This window comes from Macaca nemestrina, unplaced genomic scaffold, assembly GCF_043159975.1.
Source record: "Macaca nemestrina isolate mMacNem1 unplaced genomic scaffold, mMacNem.hap1 Scaffold_108, whole genome shotgun sequence".
Classification (NCBI taxonomy): domain Eukaryota; kingdom Metazoa; phylum Chordata; class Mammalia; order Primates; family Cercopithecidae; genus Macaca; species Macaca nemestrina.
Window position 1 is genome coordinate 111,418 of NW_027257591.1, and position 18,376 is coordinate 129,793.

Sequence of the window (18,376 nt, forward strand, 5' to 3'; positions counted from 1 at the left end):
AGAAGGGGGGTCCTCTGAGGAGGAGGGCCAAGTTTTTGAGGTGTCTTGGAGTCAGAGGTGGCAGTGGCTTGGGCTCTAGGCCCTCTGTTGCATAGTTTTAGGCTTTAACTATTTATATTTGTGGACTCTTTAAAAGATTTAATTTGAAGGAAACCGGAGTTGGGGATACCTTGCTTCTAAAACACAATTTCTCAAGCCTGAGACTAAGTGCTAGGCATTGCTCATTCTGTTACAATCATTTCCTCCTATTTAAAATCAGCCACACACCCCCAATCTCTCTTCAGGGCAAACATCTTTTCCGAGGATCTCAAACAGCAGAGCGAGCGGCCCGTGACCCCAGCCGTGGGCACGAGGAGTGAAGAGGAGACGTGTGGAGAGGGCTGCTGATGACATGAGAGGTAGAGGCCCGGCACCTCCCTCTAGGGGCTGTGCTCCTCCAGGCCTAAAGGACATCCTCGCCTCTGGGGTGAACAAGCAGCACAAACTATCAACACTTATTCCAAAAGAACAGGAAGAAAATTCAAACGAAGTTAATACAGTTACCCCAACACAACACTGCAGCAGCCCAGAAACAGGAGGGCCAGTGAGCCTGAGGTGGGCGGTTCCAATAGCAGGACAGCGACGTTGGCATTAGGGCTTTTCGGCAAAGAAAAAAAAAGACACAAAAGGTAACATGGGCCACCCATTATTTCCTGCCAGTGGAAAGACACCCACAGGCCCCCAGATGCCAACGGCCCCTTGGGAACGAGCTCACGCAGCACTTCAGGTCTTCGCACGAGCAGGCACGTGGTGTCCTCAGTACCCCCGCCTGTGACACACACACCACACTTGACTCCCATACCTGAGGGTCCAGGGGAATGGCGGGAAGTTCTCGGGGGACCGGGCATCCTGTGAGGGCACTGCATGACTATGTACCTCAGAGGGGTCCCTGGGCAGGTGCTCTCTCTCCAAAGGATGAACTGGATCCTGACCACACCCAGATTGCGCTGGCCTCCAAGCCGAGCGCCAACATCTCACATCCAAAGGGATGCACAGATGCCTGCTGCACGTGGAGCCAAAGCCCCTCGCAGAGCTCAGGACGAACCCAGTGTCCAGGCCTGGGGCCGTCACCAGCCAGGAGAGGTGTCCGGGGCACTTCCCAGCGATGGCCACAAGAAGAAACAACTCAGGACAAAGCCAGTGTCCAGCCCCAGGGCCGTCACCAGCCTGGAGAGGCGTCTGGGGCATTTCCCAGCGATGGCCATGGGAAGTAACAACTCAGGCCCATCAGGGGCTTCCTCACTATACGGGTGTTAGAAGTAGAGACAGAGGTTCAGGTCTAGTGGCACAAACAGCGACGGATCCCATGGAAATGTGGGCGTGGCCCCTCCATCCCAACAGCCTGCATGGCTACTCCATTCTGCTCCCATCACATACATCCCCACACAGCCAAGCCCCTTCTCCTTTCCCCCACTGGATTCATCAAATCAAACCTCGCTGTCCTTGGCAAATGTACCATTAATTTACTTACTGCCCAGTAAAAAAGCACACTTCCAGTTAACATGACACCCCCGCTACGATAGAACAGCCTTAATTCAGACATGACGCAGAGGAACAGAGGGAGGAGGGGTCGAGGGCCGTCCTGGAAACGGCAGCTGTTTTCTGGGGAAAGTCTCCCTCCCACCCGAGCCCGACACTCGTGCCACACTATCCCCATGGTGTCTGAAAACTCCATGAAGACAGGCTCACTCTGACCCCTTCACACCCACAACGCCAAAGAGGAGCAGGTGTTCAGGAAAAGTCTCCTGCTAGTGCTGAAGACAGGAATAATCCCTCGTGGTGCCCAGAATGTCAGGAGAAAACAAGGCACCATGTGGACGCCTTCCAGGTGAATTCTGGAATGACTCTGCCGAATGCCAGTCATCCTTTTACAGAACAAAACCAATACCGGAAAACATGTGTCACCAGCAGAGAGATGGTCCTTTTGATGGCTTACCAACACACCTACGTTACGCTGAATTTATCTCAAGCCACCCTCTCTGTGCTAATGTAAAAAGTCTCCTTTATTAACCAGTAGCCTTTTTCATCTGGTGCTTTATTAACAAGCAAGACGGTCCTGTAACACTCAGGCATTGTTGAAAACGTCAAATGGAAGCCTAGAAACCTCTTCCGTGCAGCTTCACTGCAAAGTATTTTGACGTGAGCCAAATCATGCTATTCCTACATCTCCACAGGAAACTCAAGGCTTCATCAAGGAAACGCAGCATGATTTCTGCTAGGCACAGAAATTGGTGGGGTGGGCGTGGGGTTGAGGGAACATTACATAGAAAGCACAACGCGATAATCACCTGTATGAGAGCCACACTGGCCGGCAAGCCCCGGTCGGCTCGGTCTCTACACAGTCACAGACGTGAGGCCTGGAGGGCAGACACCTGGCACTGCTGACTACCCCAAGGTCGTGGCCTCTGCCCCTTCTCTGCTGCTCATCAGTTCCAAGCTTCTGGCAACACCGCCTGCTGCCCCCACTGCCTCATCGACTCTTCGTGAAAAGCAAATGTTGCCAGGATAGCTTATGAGTACATTTGCCAGGAAAGCAGCTCCGATTGATGCTGAAACCCCGTTCTCACACCCCTGGCAGCTCCCTTGCCCCCGATGTGTACATGCTTGCAGCTCTGACCTTGCTCAGTGTCCACACAGGCTCTGTCCACTGGAGAGCCAAAGGCAGACTCAATGTTGAGTCAGAAATACACAAAGAGGGTGACGGTTACAAACTGCCTGCCTGCCCCTCAAAACACAGGTTGAAATCCTCAGCCTCAATGTGATGCTGTCAGGTGGTCTTTGGGAGGTAATGAGTTCCCGAGGCTGGAGACCCTTGAATGGGATTTGTGCCTCAGAAAGGGGCCCAGCAAATCCCTCACCCTCCCATTGTGTCAGGGCCAGAGAGAAGGTGTGTGCCAACCAGGAAAGAGCCCACACCAGAATTCACCCGTGCGGCACCCTGATCCTGCCTTCCAGCCGCTAGAACTGTGAGAAACAAATTCCTGTTGTTCATAAGCCGCTCAGTCAATGGTGTTTCGTTACAGCAGCCTGAGCTGCCTGAGATGACGATGCTCACCGCCCTACAGAAACGGCTACTCCCCTCTCCCAGAAAGAGGGGTTTAATTAAAATCCCTGTCTCTCCTCGCGGCCACCACAGATCTCACTCCCCCACCCTGTAAGCCAGCAATTGTTAGGATTAAAGGAAAATGAGGATCCTTTTAGACCAGCCCCTCCATATCGGTCTGAAGCCTGTAACTTTGCCCACTTCCACGGTGGCCGTGTCACTGCGTTGCCCATGTCAGCTCTGTGTCTGCACTGGGTCCCAGGCTCTGCACAGACTCCTCTAGCTGCCCATCAGCACAGCCATTTCCCCTTCTGCTTTGCAGGTTGTCCTTCAATATCCAACCCCCACCCCTCTGCAACCCAAGGCCTTCCGATCCAGGCATTCGGGGTGGGCTCAGCCATGTACTGCCGTCCTTGACTCAAGTAAACCAGGCCCAAGGCGTTGGCACCAATGATCTACTGGCTGTGGGGTCTGCACAGCTACTAGCTGCCCCAGCCACACCAGGGCCCGGGAGGGGAGGCAGAGGAACCTGTGAAGTTGCCAACAGCCATATGGGAACAGGGGCCCCTGGGATGAGGAGGATGCCATGGAAGGAAATTCAGAGAAAGAAAGAGCCCCAAGGCTGGACGGGTCATGCCCAAAGCCTACACTGCTGAATTTTCCAGGTTTCTGAACTCAATCGCTGACCCACACAGCACATGTTTCCTGAGTGCTGACCCCGCGTGGCATTGGATACGGCAATAAAGTAGGACCCCCACCTCCCCCATCCCCGACACATACACAGGGCCTCCGTCCTGGCGGGAAATCAGGCCTGGGGGCCCAGTTGACACCGCGAGCCAGGGAAGGGGGCCATTTCAGACGGATAGTGGGTGCAGCCTTGCCAAAGCCCAGCAGTCACCTGCACTGCCACAGCCAGGCTGAGTCCAGATCAGCCGCACAGAAACCTGACCCTCTCAAGGGCACGCCTGAGCTCATTAGGGACAGACACCGTCTCCTGCTGATCTCCAACACTTTCTCTGCATGTCTAGTTACAAACGGACGACGCAGTCTCGGAAGCACAGCTGTGACTCTGGAGACAGATCCCAGGCCTCCCCCTGCTCCTCTCCGTGGTGCCATTGATAGGGAGGGGCCGGTATGGCCGCGAGGTCCCATACCCACAGCCACCCTGCCACGGAGACGCAGGCCTTCGACGATTATTTCTGCCAAAGAACCCTGCTGCGTCTTGGAGCACACCATGGTGGGCGGGAAGCTCCACCCGGAGAAACAGCGATGCTTCTCCCCAGAGCCAACGGAGGGCACCCCCCACCGTGCATTCAGCAGATTACTTACATTCTAGAAAACATCTGGGTTAACGGGGAACAGTAAAATGAAAAGGACACACTAGAAAGGTTAGAAGGCTGTGTGAAGTCTCAGGAGGTCCAAAGGTTTCTTAACCAAGACTGCTGCGGTCAACGAGCTTACAGGGAAAGTTTCCACACGGGCCTTCAACAAGCAACGCTCAGCAGGGAGGAGCCACGTTCTGGGCAGAACCTCAGAACAAGAACATCGGACACCACAAAGTCACATCAGAGCCAACAGCAACTGAAATACAGCCCTCTCCTAAGATGTGTGCGTCACCTGCAGAAAGTCACCACACATTAAGATGGGGGAAGAAAAGGATAAGGTTAGAAACAAATTTGAAGTAATTTCTGCATACGTAATATTTCTACATCCACTGGTTTTCTTTCTGGGAGTAACAACTTTTACATGAGATGCACATCCCCGTTGGAAGGAGTTTGGGTTTTCCGTGGGCAGAGTCAAGGGCTCTCCAAGAAATGTGAACCTTTTCTCACTCACTGAGCCGCGTGCCCTGAGGCCGTCCTGGCCTGCCTGAGCACCTCCCTGGCTCTGCCTCCAGCCAGCTCCTTCCAGCACTCACCCCGCTGCTCCCAGAGCCTGCACTGGCCCAGGATCTCCTCTTCTGCTGCTGTCAATCTTCCACTTTAGGGTAAATAAGTTGGAAACTAGAAAGTTATAAGACCCCTTAGCTTTTTAAAAATTTGTCTTCTCAGAAAACAATACTAATTCTACTTCCATGGTTTAATATGTTGCCCCCATCTGCATGTTCATGGATATGTGTTTTTATATATTTTTTGATCAGTACTTATAAAAGCATGCACTGTTGCTACATTCAGTTTAATTACATTTGATGTAAGAAGTTTTAATTTCAGTGAATTCAGGCACTCAAAATTTAAGCCCTCTGACATCTATTAATCAAATGGGAAAATGACAGGTAGATATTACAAAAATCAAGAGAAGTGTTTAATGTAAATCCTGAACTTTCAAATATTTCCACAAATGTAATGTATACATTAGTACATCACCTTGAGCATTTTCACAACTCTTTGCACTCAAATTCCATTCTTAACTTTTATAGATAAATCGACATCCATATGTGATTTTAAGCAGCTCAAACATCAGCTCTTAAAAACAATCAGAAATGTTGCGGGCAAATCCCACCGAGCAGCAAATAACGGAACTGTACCCAACAACCCAGGTACCTCTCCCTGAGGCATCTGGAACTTGAGCATTACAAGCAGCCTTTGGTTTCTGAGGCACCCGAGAGTGGGGACTCCCAACTCCCCAAGTCTAAGAAGGCCTCAGCGATAAGGAAAACTGGTCAAAAAGTCATCCCTGCCGGCTCCCTGCGCCACGGGCTCCTCCCTGCCCGCCCTCAGCCACGTGCTTACAAGATCTCACACTTCCTCTCTGTCCCGCAAAGCCTGACTCCTGATTCCAGTCCTGCCGCTTACTGGGATGTGGCCATGGACGTCAACTGCACCTGTAAGGGGAGAAGCCTGTCAGGATACAGGATCCTGGCCATCCTGGCAGTGCTCAAGCTGATACTGTAACTTGGTAGTGAGTTACTTAATGCAAAGGTTTAACTTTGAAAAATTTAGATACGTGTATTCTAAAAGGGAAATTCTGAACGTAGAACACAGGCCACACCCTCACACTGATGTTGTCTGGCCAGCACTTTTTTGTTTGCCTTTTCAATGACGTTTTTAAAAGCAGTTTTCGGTTCATAGCAAAATCAAGAGGAAAGTACAGAGAGTCCTCACATATCCTTTCCCAGCACAGGCACAGCCTCCATCATTCTCCTGCCCTCACCAGACCAGCATGTCTCTACGACCGACAGACCCGCATCAACACGGCACCACCACCCACAGTCCACAGCTCACACGAGGACTCGGCCTGCTGCTGCTCACTCTGTGGGTTTCACAGACGTGGAACGGCATGGATCCCCCATGAAAGCCCCACCTGGAGTTGCTGCCCCACCCTACACACCCCCTATGCTCCTCCCATTCATCTCTCCCCTCCCCAACCCCTGACAGCCGCTGATTGTTTGACTGTTTCCACAGCTTTGCCTTTTCCAGACTGTGCTGTGGTTGGACTCAGACAGCAGGCAGCCTTTCCAGATTGGAGTCTCACTTAGCAACATGCGTTTATGATCCTTCTGTGTATTTTCATGGCTTAGGGGTCCAGTTCTTTTTAGTGCTGAATAATATCCCAGTATCTGACATACCACAGTTTATCCATTCACCTACTGAAGGGCATCTTGGTTGCTTTCTAGTTTTGGCAATTATAAAGCTGCTGTCAATGTCTGTGTGCACATTTCCGCATGGAAGTAAGCTTTCAGCTCCTCCGAGTAAACGGCCAGGACTGTGATTGCTTCTGTGGTCGGAGAGCTTAGTTCCACGGAAAACCGCCATGCTGCCTCCCACAGGAGCTGCCCCACTTCCCCCAGCGATGAGTGAGGGTCCTGATGCCCACACACCCACCAGCACGTGGTGGTGTCGGAGTTCAGGTTTTGGCCAGGCCGATGGGTGCACAGTGACGCCTCGCCCTATGACATAAGACGCGGGCCATCTTTCCACGTGTAGATTTGCCATCTGTGTATCTTCTTTGTTGGGGTATCTGTCCAGGTCTTTGGTCCATTTTTAATCAGGTTGTTCATTTTCTTGTTGAGTTTTGAGAGTTCCTTGCACGGTTTGGATAACAGCCTTTATCAGATGAGTCTTTTACAGATGCGTTCTCCCCGTCTGTGGCCTCCCCTCTCATGCTCCTGAGACAATGTTTTTTATTTTAAAAAACACTTCAGACAGAAGATGGACCTCCCAGCCCACCACGGTTCTCAGTTTGGCCGTGGTCACCACCCTCCCAGCCCTGGTTCCCACCTTTTCACGATCTGCTGGTCCTATGGGTGTCAACCCATACCAAGTCCCTAACATATCTCCAATGATGGCAACGTCAAAGCTGGCAGTTTGCAGGTAGGAAGGAGCTGATGGAGGCCGGAGCAGAATGTGAAGGCCAGCGGATTCATCCCTCGGGGACCGGCAGGCCTCTCAGATATCCCCCTGGGTCACCTCCCAAATGAAGTACCTGCTTTGGCCGTGAGCAGGAAGCAGGACCTGGCCCAGATCTCAGCATATTTGACCTGGCACGGCATTTACAGGTGAGCCTCCATAACCGGAAACTCGACTCTCTGGGGAGAATGCATTTTCATTATCAAGGCTTTTAGGCTTTTAATTAAGAAACCAAAGAGCAGTGCCTGGAGTGAGGATGCAGGGACTCTGGGTGACCCACACGCTCGTTTCCACCTGGCACAAAGGACCCTGGAGTGAGGGTACAGTGCCTGCTCTGAGTCACCAGCACACTCATCATTTCTACATAAAGAACCCTGTGAGCCTGTCCCAGGACTTTTTAGCCTAGACCTAAAAATTCAGAGCTCAGGAAACCTTCATCATTTTAGGAACCTGAGGGGTGGGCCAGGGGGATCTCACAGAGTGTGGTGCTGTCTATGGGGTCAGCAAAGTACAGCTGGGGCTTCCCGCAAGCACTTCAGGGAGGCCGTGCACTGGCCCGAGGCTGGTTCCGCCTCCTATCCTCGGTTCTCATGCCCAACCGTGAGGGGAGCCCCCCGCTTCAGGAGCGCTCCCTGGCTCCAGGCCCTAACGTCCATGTCCAGGCCCCTGGTAGGGCAGCTTCTACCCCAGGGAGGCTGGGACTGGAGACAGCCTGGAGCTCTAGGCAATCCTGGCAACCACATGTTTCCCGAAGTGGCTGCAGACAAACTCCTGCTTCCAAAACCTGGCACGGGCTGTGTGAGGCCTGGAACGCGGGAGGCGCGTTTCGCAGGGTCCCTGCTCACATACAAAAGCAAGGCTAAGAGCAGATAAATTATTTAATTACCCTCTCATGGTTATCAAGTCAAGTCATAGTCTCTTAGACTTATGTGTGACTAGAAGTATACACATTATGGAAGTGTATATAAATGTGAATACAGATATGCTTATTTTCCTTTTATATACCTTACATGTATGTGTATACGTGCATATGTATAAAACATGGAAGAAAAAACCATACTTAAGATTTCAAATCTCAGTCACAAAGATCTCAGAAGCAAATTATTATTCTTTAACAAAGATGTAACATTTTACATTCTTACAAACAAAATGTTCTCTATTAGCATTTTATTTTAAAAACTAAGAATGCATTGCACTCTCTGTTTCAATTTTTAACTCAGCTCACAAAGGTCCCTGTACAAAGACCTCCGTGCCACGGCAAGGATGGCGGTGGTCACACCTGTGTCCATTTATCCTCTCTACATCTAGGCTCCTCTCCCTGAGGCAACAGCACCTCCGAAGTCACAGCCTGGCCTCCCATCTCTCCCCCGTCCCGGGCTTTTTGGCATGTTGGTCTGCTGCACACACCTCAGCAAATACTGCTGATTAGCCAGAATCGCCCAGAAATCTCTTAACCTTGATTCTGGTTGCTTTTGTAATTTGTAATATCTGTACTTCTGGTGTGATTTGAGAAACAACAAATTTTAAAATTAGAGAAGATGTGGTTTTTATTCTCTCCTTTCTACTTGCAACCTTGAAAATTCAAGTAGTAGCAAGGGTTTGTTGAAAGTAACTTCCACCAAAGAGAACCTATTACAAAGGTACTACAGAGTGTCAAATAACCACATAGATGTAAAATAGAGATGCAGACACAGATATAAAATCCAATGGTTAAACCAAACTGAGAAATGCTTGCCAGTTTGATAGGACTTCTAAAACTTGACATAAATGTTGGCTGAGGGATACAAGATGTTATGAGATGAGTGAGATGCTTGGCCTAGAACCACAGGCTCTCTCCTCTTTACAGCAGAAAATCCGTAAGGAAGTCAAATCTGAAAGAACCAGGTACCATTGAATGGCATACTCAGCCATCCTTCCCCATTCCTGGGCCAGGTGCGGTGAGTGCAGCCAGTCGTTCACCAACACCCATCATCCATCCTCAAGGCTACGGCTACACTTTACTCCCAGGCTCCCTGCCATTATGTAACTTAGGTAAATCACGGCCACTCTCACCTTAAGCCTCCCCTGCCAGCATGGCAATCACCCAGTCCCAACCACAGCAAGGACAGCCATGTCCCTGGGAATGCAGAGCAGGGGTCGGGAAGAAACCTGGATCTCTGAATACCTCATGGAGCAGTCACCAGCCTGGAACATCCTCCCTGACGGCTTTGCAAGAGAGAAGAACTCCTTGGTTCCTCAAGCTACAGTACTGCAGAGTCTCAGGTCACAGCATCCTTACCTACCCTCGTCAGGAACCGTTCATGCTCATCAAGACATGAGAACAAAACTGCAGTGGCACAGTCACACTCAATGCAGACCACCTGCCGCTCACATTCATCGGATTAACACCAAAAGGCCACCTTGGTGGATATCCTGGATGTGGACACTTGGCGGCTTTTTGCTGGAGACGCGCTTTGTACATTTATCGCACGACCATCTTGGCGTCAGGAGGGGCTGTGCAGATGGCAGCTGTGCACGTCACAGGGAGTCTCACTTGCTGGACTCTCAGCCAGCTCCCACTATCAGTGCCCGCAGAGTCCTCTCCTCCGGGAGCACGTGCTTGGACGCCACAGTAGCCTGTGGATCCACACAACAGCACTGTGTGCCCCAGGAGCTTAGAAAGTACCACTGCATCAATGCCTCCACAGGTGAGGCCGGGGGCAGAAGCCAACCTCAAGCAGTTACGGTCCTCCGTGGGGCTGGCGTCCAGGCAGGAAGGCGGCTCAGCGGCTCTCCTCTCACTGTGAAAAATTCCTAGGTCCCCACATGAACAGAACCCTAAATAACACGCAACAAACAACAGGAACGAGAACACGACCAGCAGCTTCTGAGAAGAGCAAGCTGGACTGATCATGAGACACCTGACGGGGACGGTGCCAGAGCCCCTCCCGGTAACCTGTGAGGGCAGCGCTGCCAGCATCTCCCTAAAACCAGCCCAAGTCAAGTTAGACTTGAGGCTTTCCAGGAGTGGGTAGATCCATTCAATCCCACAGTCTGAACCTTCCAGGCCGTGTCTCATGGCCCTCATCTCACATATGGGAACCCGGACGCTGCACCATAAACACAGCCCCAAGCCCTCGTTCCTTCTTCAACACCACACCCCAGTACAGTAAACACTTAGGATCTGGGCATTCACGTAAAATACTGCTTAACTAAAACTTCTGATTTAGAACATGTTTAATTCCTACTCACAGAGCTGAAAGTGTTTTGTCCTAGAAGGCGGTAGCTGTAACTTAGCATGAGAGAAGAAGGGTTCAGAGTGGTGCCAAGTATTAAATATTCCTCTAAATCTATTCACCAGATCGCCATGCTATTGTCACCTGCTTCATTTTCTGTCCTTAAAAGACATAATAGTTACTTTTCAAAATAGACAACCTGTTTTACTGATGCTTAGCTATAAAGTAGCGAGCTATGTATCCAAAAGGGAGATATGGGGAAACAGAAAATGTCCACAAGCAATCGGGTGGGGAGGGGGGCAGTTGCAGCAGCACCTGGCTCTGTTGCGTTGTGAGCCAGCCACGTGGGATGGACAGCTCACTTAGCCACTGAAATTATATCATCTAAGATTTTGTTGCAGTTACTTTGACAAATTCTCCCTCCTGCTATGAAGAGTAAGGTTTGAGGGGTTTTTTTGTGTTTTTTTTTTTTTTGACTTGGAGTCTCGCTATGTCACCCAGGCCGGAGTACAGTATTACAATCATGGCTCATCGCGGCCTTGACTTTCTGGCTCAAGCAATCCTCCCGCCTCAGCCTTCCAAGCAGCTGGGACCCATAGGCGAGTTTGATTTCTTTGCTAACGAATTCCTAATTCATCTCGCAGTGGGCCTATCAAGGCCATATGCCCGGACGTCCACCTTACCGACCGTCCGTGTGGTCTCTAAAGTGGATGCACTCCGGTTGCCCGGGCTCTGCACGCGATGCTGAGTCTCCAAGTCTGCCGCTGTATAAGGGACTGACAGCCCCGAGCGTCTCGACCTGCCACCATGAGCCGGGCTTTATTCCACAGGGCAACTCTGCTTCCCGTGATGAGATGCAGCACGTGAGCACAGATCAAAGGGCATCAGCAACTAACCCATTCCCCTGGTACTAAGTAGAGGACCAAGAGTTTAGTTCCTTACTTATTTACTACGGGCTTGATTCAAAACAGCTTTCTGGGATCCTGGGGACAAACATCTCCAACTGGTGAGAATTCTGGCTTTAGTAACGGAAGAATCACCTAATGCCCATTTTGTAACTGCTGTTCTCATCAGAACTTGAGGCCAAAGAGAAAAATAAAAGGGGGAGGCTAAGATCGTGACACCCCAGTTTGCACAAGGCCAACCAGCCTGCTTGAGGGGGTGAAAGGAGTAGGATTTTTAAACAGCTGAGTTTTAAAAACATGGCTGTAGGCTGGGCGCACTGGCTCACGTCTATAAGCCCAGCACTTTGGGAGGCCGAGGTGGGAGGATTGCTTGAGGCCAGGAGTTCAAGACTGGCTTGAGTAACACAGCAATACCCTATCTCTTTAAAAAGAAAAAAAAAAGGTTATTAAAATAGTAATAAAAAGTTTAATACAATAAATTACTATATCAACATGGCACCCCCAGCTGTCAGAGGAGGTACAATCTCTGTGGCTATGATGAGATCTGGAGAGAAATGTAACTGGCATCATAGGGAAGGTCAACCCCAAAGCCCCACGGCAGTACTCCTGTAAAGTGTGTTAACCAGCATGAAGTCTCCTCCACAATCAGAAGCCTGGTTTAGAGGAACGCTGTCCACGGGACCTGGGTGGACTCCAGACGCTGGCTGACCAGACAACCCCCCCCCCGGACCCTGCCGGCAGCCCCAACTGGACAGAATGACCTCGTGAGTGTCCTTTCCCGCCACAAGCTGCAGACCTTGAGCCAGTCCTGGCTGTGACTGAGGCTGCGCATAAACATCTGCACCCAACAGCTCACCTTTGTATATGACACGCCCAGTCCACTTCATTTCAAATGTTACGCTCGCCCCAAGGCGAACATGGATGTTACAGGTTAACTCACTGCATGTGTGCTAGACTTTCCCTGTAAGTGTTCAGACATTGCACGAACCGGATGAACAAACCCCACTTTCCCTGTAAACGTTCAGACATTCCTTGAGCCCGATGAACACACACAGCCAACAAACCCCGGAACGTGTAACGCCGCGGCCTCCTCTCCTCCTGAGGGGCGTGTGCTTACAGCTCCCCCAAGACCACATTTCCCAAAGCACAGAGTGTTACTCTGAAAATAAAACCTCCTTTTTCCTTCCTCTGTACATCTCGTGGTCATGTTAACAACTATTGCTACAAATGCAGAGAAATGGGGTATCATCCGTGCTGCTCACCGAATTCCTAGCACCAAAGCTTCAGGGCCCCCCAGTCTGAAGGAAGCTTCTATCGCCCTAAAGCCAACTCTGGAGACGAAGGCCGAGCTGGGGAAAGGCTGTGTCACCGCAAATCCACACCACGGGGCCCTCTGCAGTTGTGTGTAACTAACTCTTGGCCTGTCCTGGGGTTTGGGGAAATCAGAGCGTACGCAAGCAGATACCGTACGCTCTGCCATGGGACCGTGAAGTCTGCGGAACCTCAGAGGAACATGGAGACAAACGGTGGCACGATTCTCACAGGCCGAGCCTCGATGGGCGCCCGTGTCAAGAACACAGACACGCCGGGAGGGACAGCAGATGCAGTCAACGCCTGCAGCCCCAGCACACGGCAGCGTCCAAGTGTGGGGGTCTCTGGCCAGGCTCCACCACAATTGCCATATTCTGTGGCAAAATTTTAAAAATAGGTTTTAACTAGTTATAACTCTAACTTGTTTTACACATAAACAGAACACAGGGTACCAACAGGCTCCAAAATACTTCACCTAGAACCAAGTCTAGAATGCAGATGGCTGCTGCTCCGAGTGTGACAAGTCCCCTTGTAGTGTCATAAATCCTAGATCTAGGTGACTAAGTGCTCTTCCTAAACCAGACAGCACCCTGAGGCTCTGAGGGCACCCTCTGTCCCCAGGCCAGTCCATCAGCCCCGGCAGAAGCTGCTAGAGTAAGAGCCTGTGGATTTGTATTGGACGGATGCAAACCAGGCAAAGTCACAGGGGCTCGTTCTGGAAGCCCATCCGTTTACCCACTCATGCCATGGAGAGCCGTTCCCCCAACTCCACACCCGCAGTCATGCTGAACCACAGCAACTGGCTTTTAGGCCTTCAAGCCACTCCTTCTCACCGCTGGACAGACCCTTCTCACACCGTGAGGCCCAGAGTAGCCTTAACAGGTGGTCCCAGCAGAACTGGCCACTGCATGAATTGATACTTTGTGTGTGGGGGGGTGGTTGTTCTTCTGTCACTCAGGCACAGTGCACCATAAGTACAGTGGTGCTATCATGGTTCACTGCAGCCTCAACCTGCCAGGCTTGGGTGAACCTCCAGCCTCAGCTTCCGAGTAGCTGGGCCCACAGGTATACATCACCACTCCTATTTAATTTTTTGTAGAGTCAGGGTCTTGCTATGTTCCCCAGGCTGGTCTCGAATTCCTGGGCTCAAAAGTGAACTGCCCACCTCAGTCTCCCAAGGTGCTGGGATGACAGGTGTGAGTCACTATGCCCAGCCTAGAATTGGTTTTTCTTAAACCTGAGTTTGACACATGAACCCCACTTACATAGATATCAGCACACTCTCACAGCTCGAGAGTTTTTCTGAATCTCGATTCTGTCCGTTCAAGATCAATATCTAAGAAAGGGTGAGAACTGACCCTCCCTCCGTGAAGCCTAAGGGCAAATGCAGCAGTATCTCAGTGTATGAGGAGACAAAGTAAGAAGGTGGAAAATACACACTGAAATTCTAGTGCTAGAATCATAATCACCAACACTTTAAGAGGCAATCTGCTTTCCAAAACATGTAGCTGCTGGATTAACTTCAAAGTCACCAGATTCCACAGGCAGTAGCTCACAGGGGCACAGCTTTCTAAGGCCGCACAGCCTGGGGCAGCGTAACAGCCTCAGGGCAAAGCAAACTAAACAAAGGCTTGGTTCTCTCAAGGAGGAATGTGCTCAAGTCCTTCCAAATAGATTCTTCTTCTAAGTAAGTTAGATGCCTCCTACAATACTGTTTCCAGTGCCAGTGTGTTCAGAAACATGAAGTTGAAACTACATCTCAGGACCCCAAAATCACTACGATAAAGGGACGTCATAGTGAGGAAGAGCTTAGAGCAAACCTGCCTCCCATGCTCTTCCGAACAGAGACAGCTACTGGGGGGAGGAGGAAAAAAAGCCACGTACCTCCCTCACAACCGATCCACAAGGAAATTCCTCATGGACAGAGGAGAGAATTCAAAGTCCCCATCTGCACACGGAGATAAATGCGGATCTGGCTGCTTCCTCTGGAAAGGTACACCAGAAACACATTTGTCTGATCTACCTGTGACCTGGAAACCCATCCCTGCTTGGAGCCGTGCCTCCCTTCCTGGACCGAACCAACGTACATCTCATATATATTGATGTCTCACGTCTCCCTAAAATGTGTAAGACCAAGTTGTGTCCCAAACACCTTGGACACATGTCCAGGACTTCCTGAGGCTGTTGCAGTGTGTCCTCAACCCCGCCTGAGGCTGTGTCTTTCACCTTGGGAAAATGAACTCTCTATGGGCCGAGAACCGTCTCAGAGATCCTTCTGGTTTACAGGAAGCATTCTTTCCTGCGAGTATATCAATGAAATCATGTGGAATTACAAAATGCCACTTTAGTAAAGGCCAAAGGAATTAGGATTCGATGTGCTTAAAAAACAACACAAAAATAACGTTCTATTTGTCAATGGACCATGAAGCCCACACCCCCTTTTGCAGTGAAGATGTCAAACGGGACGAGAGGCCCCTCCTGCGGATGCTACCCTCTGACCCCACTTCCCAGAGTCCAGTTTCCTGCTGCTCAGGGAACAGCAACCCCAGCTTCACGGGGCTCAGGCCTCCAAACCCAACTCCCACCCATGCTGGAGAATCACCCCAGGGACTAGCAAACTGGCAGGTGCAACTCTCACCTCATCCCCTTAAAGGGGAAAAGGCACCTTCCCGCTCCTCTTCCTGCTGGTGGGAACAGGGTCAGGAGCTGGAGGGTCAGGAGTCGGGCGGCAGAACGGAAGCAGCCTGGGTCCCTGCTAGTCAGAGTTGGCAAATGCCAACCATCCCCGACATTCACTTTGCAAATAAATCCTTCTCTTTTGTCAGGTCCCTGGTTATAAGTTTGCACCCATAACTTAAAAAGAAAAAAAAAAAAAAAACCTCAGGTAAAAAATCGGTGTTTGGCTGACGGTATTTCAATTATCTTGGGGCCTTGGGTCAAATGACGGCAAAACAGGAAACTGAACGCTGTTATTCAGAAAACTACCTTCCAGCGCCGTCTACCCTCCCAGGCTATCACCTTATGGTTGTTTGTCTGCTAGATGATTAACAATAACTGCTCTGAAAACCTAGGTGTACAGAACAGACAAGAAGTCAGCTCGGGTTGAGGGGAAGCAGGATAAGACCCCCTTCCCCGCAGGATGGTGGAAGAGGAGGAACCTTCAGCACCTGGGTTTTCAGGATGCTGGATCTCTCAGAGCATCTCTCACAGCTCAAGTACAGCCAGACCCTCCTCTGACACAGCCTGTTCAGACGAAGGTGGCACCTGCCCTAGAGACCCACAGCCCTGTGCGGGGCTCAGCTGGAGCTGAACTTTCCTCCCTTGGTAAGCGTCAGGGCCAGGGGTGGGGAGAGGAGAGAAGCAGCAGGCCTGAGGGGCACTGTGGAAACTCCATGCCGCGCTAACTCTCATCTGATGTGCTCCGGCCAAAGCCACGCTTCTCGGAGGGAGTTTCCCTTCACACATCCGGAAATCATCAACATCTAGTCTCCCCACAGAACAGATCCTTCCCCAGGAGGCAGATGCTTGGCTGTAACACGGGGTAATGAGTGGCGCGCCTTCGTGCCCATTCTGTAGTGTTTCCTGTTACCTATTTTACCTTAAGCTACAAATGATTCCCGTTTACACGGGACACAGTGACACAGACAGCAAAACACATGAGATTCAGTGTGATTCCACACCCGTCACTGCTGACCTCAAGTGCTTTGTTCGTTTTGCTTCTAGAGTTTGTACTCTCTCCCGGGGTTCCAGGCCTGTGGATTCAACCAACCATAGATCAAGATTTTTTTTTAATGTGTTTGTACTAAGCATTCAGACTTTATTATTCATTAAACAACTACTCGCATGGCATGTGCATGGTATAGCTGTTACGAGCAACCCTGACATGACTGTCTGCAGGAGGATGTGCATATGTCATATGCAAACACGATGCCATTTTATTGCAGGGACCTGAGTGCCCACAGACCTTGGATTCCATAGGCAGTCCTGCAGCCCACCCCCATGGGCACTGTGGAATGGCTATAATAGAAAATATAGAGGTTTTAAACCAGTTATATACTAAATCTAATTGTTTGTTAAGAAATTACCGTGTATCACTTGTATTATTTGGAAGTCCTTCCTGGCCCAGAGACTTGACATGTTCTTATCTTTTTGTCCACGGATCTAGCCATTCCAGTAAGCTTATTGAACACAAATCAATTTTACAATTAAATTCTTACAGGAATCACACTCAATCTGTAAGCTGCTTTGGTTTTTAAAGTGAAATAACCAATAGTTTTGCAAACCAGCTATATCACAGAATAGGATAAAGCAGCCCCATGACATGCAAAAACATGGGGTTTCAAAGCTAACCAGTATAAAACACGTTACAAACCCCTAAATATGAAAACGTTTTACACCACAACAGATATTCCAGAAAAAAACAGGATGTTCAAAAAAGCCCTTTGCAGAAAAGCACTTTCCCCTTCATTTTTCACACGGTTTCCAGAAGCTTGTGTTTGGCGATGACCATGAACCAGAAGTAGCGTCCGCTGCAACTACTGCCACCGCAACACAGAATATTAAGGCGTTAAAAAAAAGGACACAGCATATTTCCTATTGTTGAGAACAGGTAGAGTGTTATAAAAATGAGAGTGTTCTAAAGTCAACAATGTTCAAATTCTAGGTCTCCCGCAGACATTAGACGGTAACCGCCAAAGCTTATGTACCTGGCAACGTTCAAGGAGACCAAGTTCAGAGCTGTCACAATGCAGCACCATCCTCACGCGATTATCTCAGGCGGGTTTGAGGGCAAGTGCCCCCGTCACAGCGGGAAAGCTGCCCAGCCCAGCACTTCCTGAGATCACAGACCTTCGCCTTCCCACGTCTTCAATAGTTCCTTTACACCGGGAACCAGACAACAAAACCTAAAACACTTCCTCAAATCTCAAGACAGTCTTTAGAGCTCTTTTCCTTCCCCTTCTCTTACTGAAAAAGCCTATTTTGTAAGCAACCTGTAGTGCTTCCCAGAGCTGGGGCGGGAGGAGAGCTGGTGTTGGGTAGACCGAGTTTCAAGCGTGGGGAGACCAGGAAGTTCTGGAGATGGATGGCGGTGATCGTGGCACCACAGTGTGAACACACTTAATGCCTCCAAACCATACACTTAAAAATAGAGTGCTATGTAATTTTACCGCAATCAACACACTGAGAAAACTCATCTATAATTACTGTCATTTCCAATATCTTGCACCCTGTAAGTTGCATTTGCTTTTGGAAATCCTCAGAGCAATCTTGAAAGACTAATACCCTAATCATCTCTGAAACGCAGGCAAAGTCGTTCAAGGGTTTGGTTATAGGAAAGTAGCTGGAAAGCAAAGCGCCCGTTAGACATGGCAGCCGTGGTAGCACAAACACATGGTAGGAAGATGGTGGTCATGCTACACACAGATGGGAAGGGTGTGGGGAGCCACAGCACCGGATACTCGGGAGGCACCTGGGCAGGAGCTGAGAATGTACCAAACGCGTTCGATCATGCAACAT

At 50.1% G+C, this 18,376-nt stretch overlaps 1 protein-coding gene across 17 annotated transcripts in view; it reads right to left on the reverse strand.

Moving 5' to 3' along the window:
• Nucleotides 1-18,376, reverse strand: part of LOC139361223 (disco-interacting protein 2 homolog C-like) — a 173,525-nt gene that overhangs the window by 76,248 nt on the left and 78,901 nt on the right. The window contains exon 2 of one of the 17 annotated variants that reach the window (XM_071089750.1): nt 5,812-5,903. The exons of the other annotated variants lie outside the window; for them this stretch is intronic. The gene's annotated coding sequence lies outside the window, so the exon portion shown is untranslated. The remainder of the gene's footprint in view (nt 1-5,811; nt 5,904-18,376) is intronic. 17 annotated transcript variants of the gene reach the window in all.